The following is an 8084-nucleotide window of genomic DNA, read 5'->3' on the forward strand; positions in this document are numbered from 1 at the left end:
AACAAGACATCAGAGTTTCTACCTAGCTGTCAGTGGAAAGTAGATGTGAATGACACAATGTGCTACAAGAAATAACTAAAGATCCAAACCATAACTGCAGATTGGAACACTTATCAACCATTGGGAGAGTTCAGATCTGGGTCCAAACTTCACAGCTATGGCCAGCTATAAAAGGAGCTTGTCTGTATAATGGGCTGAACCAAACCTCTATACCTGAACACCCTTGAACTTTGGGGAAGTTTGGCGATACATCTGGATGTGACTTTTTTGATTCAGATCCATCCATTACTAACAATATCTTGAATAGATCAACAAAATAGGTTTAAAAAGTGTACTAAATTCTAGATCACTGCAAGTGTTTTGGTGACTAACTTACCAAATAATGGCCATTAATTCCGCAGGCCACTGCATAAATAAGAGCTTGTTAACGGACCCGCATCTCTTCCTAACACCCCAATTCCTTTTTTAATAATGTTTTTTAATAATGTTCATGGTAACAGTATAAACATTATAGGAAACATAAAAACATTATAGCACTGATAACATATAGCTTATATTAATAATAAACATATAATATTACATGTAACATTATAGGTTACAACAGTAGGTTACAACCTATTGCTAAAGCTATGTTGACTCTTTATTTATACCTAGACTTTCATTTACATATATACCCTTTATTTAAACATTGTTTTCACATGCTCTTAACTTTCTGAAAAACTCTCTTTTGGGGCTGAAACTTTCAATATTAGGTCTCAGCCCAGAGGCAATTTTATTTTTCAGAAAGTTTGAGAGACTCCACTCATTCTTTTTTGACCTATAATAAAGTGAAAATAAATGTTTTCTTAGATTAACCCCCTCCATGCACATGTATTTCTTTATCTCCATCACAAAAATGGCTGGATTGTATGGGGAAAAGTTCCAAGTTTGGCATATAACTAGTCCTCACTGAGAAAGAATCTCCTGCTAAAGTTTTGGGCACTATTGTTCTGGGGTGGGATCTGCTAAGATTTATGAAGCCACCATCATCTCCTACATAACATTATTAGGGCCAGATACTGACATATACTCACCTGTAGTACAAAAAGCCTCCCTCACTAGCACCCCCATAATGTGCATGGGCTGCTTAATTTGGGAGAATGCCTATTGCCTTAACAGTGAGGTATTTTTTACAGTTTTTTAAAAACATCAAACATAACTACCCACTAAGAGTTGCATTAAAGAACTGCTGCTGCTCTCTCTAGACACGCTAGCAGCCATATTATTTTCAAGGACTAGCAAGGCAACAACTTTAAAAACAAACAAAAGAACCCCAAATATCAAATCAAACAGAAGTTAAACCAAGTGTGCTCTCTCTGGCTTCCTGATGCTCAAAAGGGGTCTGATCCTGCACTCACAGAAGTCAGTAGTGAAGTTCTGATTGACTCCACTAGGGCAAGAGAAGACTCTTAATGGCAGACCTCCAAGGGAAGCAAATTCCTGAATAGGGAGCCTTCAAGTAAATGCCTTCCTTCAAGTCCTTAGACTTAGAGAGGTGAACTGAGACATTTTTCTTCATGAGAAATATATTACGCACTGTTATGGGGATAAGGTTTTTTTCATTAGGCTAGTGGAAAAGATTGCCTTAAGAACAGAAAAAAATGCCTTTTTTAAAAAAACTTTTCTCCTTAAAAATAAAAAGAGTTGTGAAAAATCTCAAAAGAAATCTCTGAAATGAGCTGTGAGTGCAGCATCCGCTGGCTATTCTGTGGATAGTCTATCCTTATTTCAGTGTGAGCTAGAGTCCGGTTTGAAAACTGCACATGTACGTCTTTTTTAAAATGTGGCTGTATAAACTGTGCATAGCATTCATGTAAGAAGCATTGCACCCCAATTCTGGCCAAAAGAATGCTCCTGCTGAATGCAATACAACCATAACTGTTGCACAACGAAAAGCACTTAACAGAAGAAAGGGGCATGATTTTGGTTTACCAGCTGTGGTGCCCCTAAAAACCAACTGGAAGTCAATGAAGTCAATGACCAAATGCCAGGAGATAAACTAAGTTACTTGTAGGAACTCTTCAGTCATGTTTTATCCCTCTCAACCATCTGTTGTTGTTGCTTATCATTTTGGCTTGTGGGCAGGGCCGGCTCCAGGCACCAGCTTAACAAGCAGGTGCTTGGGACGGCCAAGGGAGAGGGGCGGCACCTGCGGCAATTTGGGGGCGGCAGGTCCCTCACTCCCTCTAGGAGCGAAGGACCTGCCACTGAACTGCCGCCGCCGATCGCGGCTTTCCCCCCCCCCCCAATTGTCGCCGCTGATCGCGATCGCGGCTTTTTTTTTTTTTTTTTTTTTTGCTTGGGGCAGCAGAAATGCTGGAGCCGGCCCTGCTTGTGGGCTCCTCAGAGGGAGGGACTGTGACATATATTTGGACAGTGACTACAAACCATGGGTACTACCATACAAGAAATAATAACTTCTTTAAAAAAATGAGTATGCTAGGATCCTTAGGTCCTGTTTGCCTGTCTCCCCCCATTCTTCCAGCAGCCTCCTGCTGAAGTGAAACCCAGCTGTTTGCTTTAAAGCTGATGCATAATTTCTAACCGTTAATGAAAGTCAGTGAGGGAAACACTCATATAGATGTGCAGCCACTGGAGCAATAACCATGCAGTCTAGTGGACTGTAGGATGTCAACCATTTCACAAATATTAGCTACTTAACTGCCGCAACCCCTTTGTGTGGTAGGTATTGCCTCCCCTCCACAGAAATTCAAAATGAAGTACAAATAGACTAAGGCCAACATTTTTCAAGTGTTGAGTGTATATAGTTAAGCACTGAAGTGCTTCATTTTAGGTAGTCAACTTTGAAAATTTCCACCCATCACTTGATAAAGCCCACAGTAGGGAGTCTCTGTCAGAGATGGGATTAGACCTGGGTAAAATTTTCAGAAGTGAGTAAATGACTTAGGGGTGGAAGTCACAACGGTATTTAGAAACGTAATGCCCATCCAACACCTTTGTGAATCCTACCCTTAGGAGCTTAAATCTCATTTTATTTAGTGACTTAGGCAACTAGGAGGCTAAATTTCATTTAAACATAATGGAACTTCAGGTCCAGGTCCAAAAAAAAGCATTTAGGCTCCTAACTTCCATTGATTTCAGTAGCGAGGCAAGGTGGGTGAGGTAATATCTTTGGACCTCTTTCTGTTGGTGAGAGAGACAAGCATTCAAGCTTACACAGAGCTCTTCTTCAAGTCTGTGTAAGCTTGAAAGCTTGTCTCTCTGACCCAGAGAAGTTGGTCCAATAAAAGATATTACCTCACCCACCTTGTCTCTAATATCCTGGGACCAACATGGCTAGAGCAAAACAGCATACATTGATTTCAATGGAAGTTAGGAGTCTGAATATTTTTGTGGATCTGGGCCTTATGCACTTTTCAAAAGATTACCCTTTGTTTAGGCCCCTAAACTACACGGCCACTCTTTGTAGCCAAAGGTCATGCTAGCTGTTCAGAGTGGTAGCTGGCTCAGCTGCAGGCTATTAGCTGATAGGAAGCTTATTCCAGCATCATCTGTAGTAGCCTGCGAAGTTCTGACCCCAACAGCTGTGAACTTGATCTGATGTCTTCCCAAATCTCAAAGGACTGATGGATGGGAGGGAGCTGTGACTAACCTTTGATCAGTGACAAGCTTTCAACCTGAGTTTACATGTTACCACACTATCTTTACAAGGAAAGAGCTAGAAACTTATTTTTGTACTAAGGCCTAGAGTCTTGTCCCTCGGCTCAAGAGAGCACTGGCTTTTTTTCAGCATGGCGTGAAGACATCCCTCATCTAGACCTAAATCTCCTTACAAGGAAAATGGCACGTTAGGAGAATTTAAGTTTTCAGTTGTCAGATTCCACTGGATCCAGGGTCCACGGGACCATTCTATCCTAGCTATTTTTAAAGGCACTTCTGTACCTAAGTGTGAACAAAAACTGATCACATAAGATTTTATTCTGGCTCATTAATGGGTTTTCCTTCTCATTTGTTTAATAACACTGGTAAAAAGTATTTAAACCAAGCTGTGGAGATTTTATTCACCAGTCACTCAATGACAGCCTCAATGAACGCTTGCTAAAAGAGTATGTCATCTCTTTGGCATGATAATGTTTTGAATTACTTGCATGAGCTGATTAATGTGCCTGAAAACAAAGCAGGACATGTATGTTGATCTAGCACTGAACAGATTAAATAAATTACCATATAGTCAACTTTGTGACATATACATAGACAAATATTGTACCTGAGCCTTCATGTGAATAAATTCAGAGCCCAGCTGGCAAGCTAATACATTTTGTCAATGAAGTTTCAAAGGCAGTCTAAAAAGACTAGCAATTCTCTCTCAATTACACTTATTTAATTGAAATCCACACTTGGACTCCAAACTAAACCTGAATAATAATGCTATAGAAGTTTGAGGGAATATTCAGAAGAGCAGAGTGACAAATTCTTTTAATGTCCAAGTTACTACATAAATTAGTAAAGCAAGTTACTCTGCAGCATTTAAAAAAAACCCACCACACTCCTACAATATAAAGAGCAATTAGGTCCACTATATTTACATGAAAACTTTAATATGGTTATGAAATCTCAAGGCTCCTTCTAGTGATGAAAAACATTTCCACTGATGAACAGCTCAAAGTATATCTCTACTGGAACTAACTCCAGTATCATGAGATTAGAGCTACTCCTTCCTCCCCTAGTTGATATGAGCAGTTAAAGTCTAAAACATGGGGACTGGTTCTACAGTTCTTATAGGGAAAATATTTTTACTATAATCATTATTTGTTTTCCATCAGTGTACTGCCAGATCTGGCCCCTTATGACTGAACTCTTCAGGCCTGATTCTCTGTTTCATCTTGTATCTTGCGTAGTCATTTGCAACAGTGCCCAAGTGCCTGTAAAACATCACCATTCTGATTTGGTAGCATTTTGTACCCACTTTGCATTGATTATCCGTGTGGTACAAAATGGCACCACCATGCACAAAAGTATTTTCAGAAGTGTTTGATTGCATACCTGTCGATTAGCAGCATGGTACAACCATTTGATTATGCTCATTCTTAAAGACTTTGAAATCAACGTATTTTGGCATTTAGAATATGCAAAGCAAACATTGTGGCCGAAGTGAGAGCATGGGGAGAAATTCTGCAGGGTACTAAAGATCTCACTGAAGCACTTGGTAGCAGGCAAGTGTTAATTTCCTAGATTTGGTTGATAAAAAGAGGCTGACGTTATCCCATCACCACATTTTTTGGAATCCATTCAGGTATGTCGAGTTAACAGGGGTCTGTCACTAGCTAGTCAGCCTTGCAAGCCGCTCATTCTTGTGTTCCAAAATAAAAACCTCACTGTTCTGCTATCGCTATTAGAATCTTCATGTGCTCAACATTTGTCATGGCCTTCACCTTCACATGACAAGGGGGCTCTCCAGCAGCTAGTTAAATTTAAACACACAAGAAATGTCTGCTGGTCGAATGCTCCCAAACTTGTTGTATAAGTAAGTGCACCCTATGGTAAGTTCCTTTGTTATTGCTGAAGTCATGGACAACCCCCCCAAAACCTTAAGTTTCCAAATGAAATAAAAAGTTTTAGATACACACTTTAATATAATTTCTGTGACATTTTCATAAAATACAGATATATAATTATATATATAATGCATATATAGCATTTACTATATTGATAAAAAGCTAGTCTTTGCCATGACACACCAATAACTATTTACAATATGAACTGAAGTTTAAGGAAAAATGTTTCAAGCAATATTGTGAGATTATAAGATTAAAAATAACGAAGAAAAAGCAACCAGTAAATGGTACTGAAAAATTCCCAAATTACAATGCAAATACTATCTCCACACATTTGCACGCGTGCGCACGCACATACACGCTACAATGCAATGCAAATATTATCTCCGCTCACACACACAATCCTGCAGTCCTTATTCAGGAGTTTCCCCAAGTAAGGTCTTGCAGGATTTCACACACCAGCCCCTCCTCCCCACAACCCCATTAAGATGGCACACACTGTATGGAGAATTCTCCTGCTTATCCCTTTCAAACATAAAGTACAGAGAGTATTACATCCATTTAAAGCTTTGCATAATGACAGGATTTCAAATCTTTTGTTAGGACAGGGATTGCCGGACACAAGTATCTTGCAAATTAAATTGTCATAGCTCCATTGATTTGGCACTTGCTGAAGATCTGTCCCTTGCTGACTGTAATTTAAAGGCATTTTATAAAGCTGTATTTTCTTATTTTAGTATGAACTTTAAAGACAAAGCATGGACAGGAGGTAGAAAAAAGAACGCATTGTACTGCTGGTACTCTTCATTAGGGGATCTATCTGAAAGGACACGGATAAGTTGAATTCCAAAGCTAAAGATGGGCTGACACCAACCCCCACAATCTATCTAAGGTACTTACATGCCCCCCCACTCCATTACCGTAGTATCTGAGTGCCTCACAGTCTTTAACGTATTTCTCCTCACAACACTCCTGTGAGGCAGGGAAGTGCTATTATCCCATTTTATATATGGGAAACTGAGGCACAGAGAGGCTAAGGGCTGGATTTTGAAAGGTATTTAGGTGCCTAGTGGGATTTTCAAAAGCACCTGTTAGGTGCAAGATGCTTTTGAAAATCCCACTAGGCACCTAAATACCTTTCAAAGTCTGGCCCTAAGTGACTTGCTCACTGTTACACAGAATGTCTGTAGCTAAGAAAGACCTTGAACTCAGGACTCCTCAGTCCCAGGCTAGCATCCTACACCTCCCTTATGTCGGGGGGAGGGAGAGATTTTTTTTCCTCCCCTTACCCCATATCCCCAGTGAAAACATATTAGCTATAATGAGTATTTCTTAAAATGTAAGTACATAAGTTATTGTTTGCTAGAAAACAGACAGTGGCCCTGAGAAATGCAATGAGCTACTTTTGTTGAAATCTAAATCCATACAACTAATGGCTTTGTTTTCATTTGCACTATGTCACTTTACACTGCTCTGGCCATAAAAAGTATTTAAATTACATTTGCACTCGCTTTAAGTTGTCTTTATACTACCCGAGTGTTAGCATAGGAGGCTTAGTGTAAAAAGAATGAGGCCTCCAATCTTTAAAGATTAAAATCTTTTCCATAGTTTATAAGATCTAAAATCTGACAGGTGTGTAGATCAGAATGCATCTCCAAACGTGCAGCTGAGCAACCATATTGATCGCAACTAGCTTGTGCTGGTGTAACTAAGGGCAGAAGTTTGCCAGTAATCTTCCTTTTGTGACATAAAAGCACCTCATTTCACTGTGAACCATGGGAACCCTTGCTAGGAATTGATTTAGATCTCTGTACTTACAGACCAGCTAAAAGCAACTAAAGGAAGTTTAAACTCCATGGAGAAGAGTGAGAAACAAAGCAGTAGCGACAGAAAGGAACAAGAAAGAAAGAAGACTCCCATAGGGATGGAAATAATAGCCTGTAGGTGCCATGCTAAAAACCTTAAGCACAGTACTATGGAGGTTGTCTATAGCCATCCTGTTCCAAATTCCTCCTGGTTACATGGGTGTCTTCTCCAATTGCATTCTACTCCTAGTAGCACCCATGTATCTGAGGGCAGAATTTTGGTCACCTGTCTAAATTGGACTTAAGTACCAGCACAGACAACTCCTTTGTTAGGATTCTAGGGTGGGCGGTAAATTTGCCCACAAGAAGAGTAAAATTGATAATGGAATTTCTCAGCCTGTTAACTCAATGGGCAACATTTTAAAAGACTTAAACCTGCATTTTCTTTATAACCAATCAAAGATTCGTTAAAATATTCTATTCTCCAGCAAAATATTTAATTTAAAATAGAAAATATCTGTGGAAAACATTTATGGAAAAAAATGTATCAAGTCTTTCCCCTTGACAAAAATGAATCTCCCCAAAAATTCACTCTGCACAGAGGAATAAGACAAGCTGATCTTTCCACTGCTTGTTTTAAATTACTCTTACCACCACAATTTGGATTTGCAATATTTGTTTTTTAAATTATGTGACATCATCAGGTGAATCTTGACTAACATTG

Source organism: Emys orbicularis, chromosome 3, assembly GCF_028017835.1.
Source record: "Emys orbicularis isolate rEmyOrb1 chromosome 3, rEmyOrb1.hap1, whole genome shotgun sequence".
Classification (NCBI taxonomy): domain Eukaryota; kingdom Metazoa; phylum Chordata; order Testudines; family Emydidae; genus Emys; species Emys orbicularis.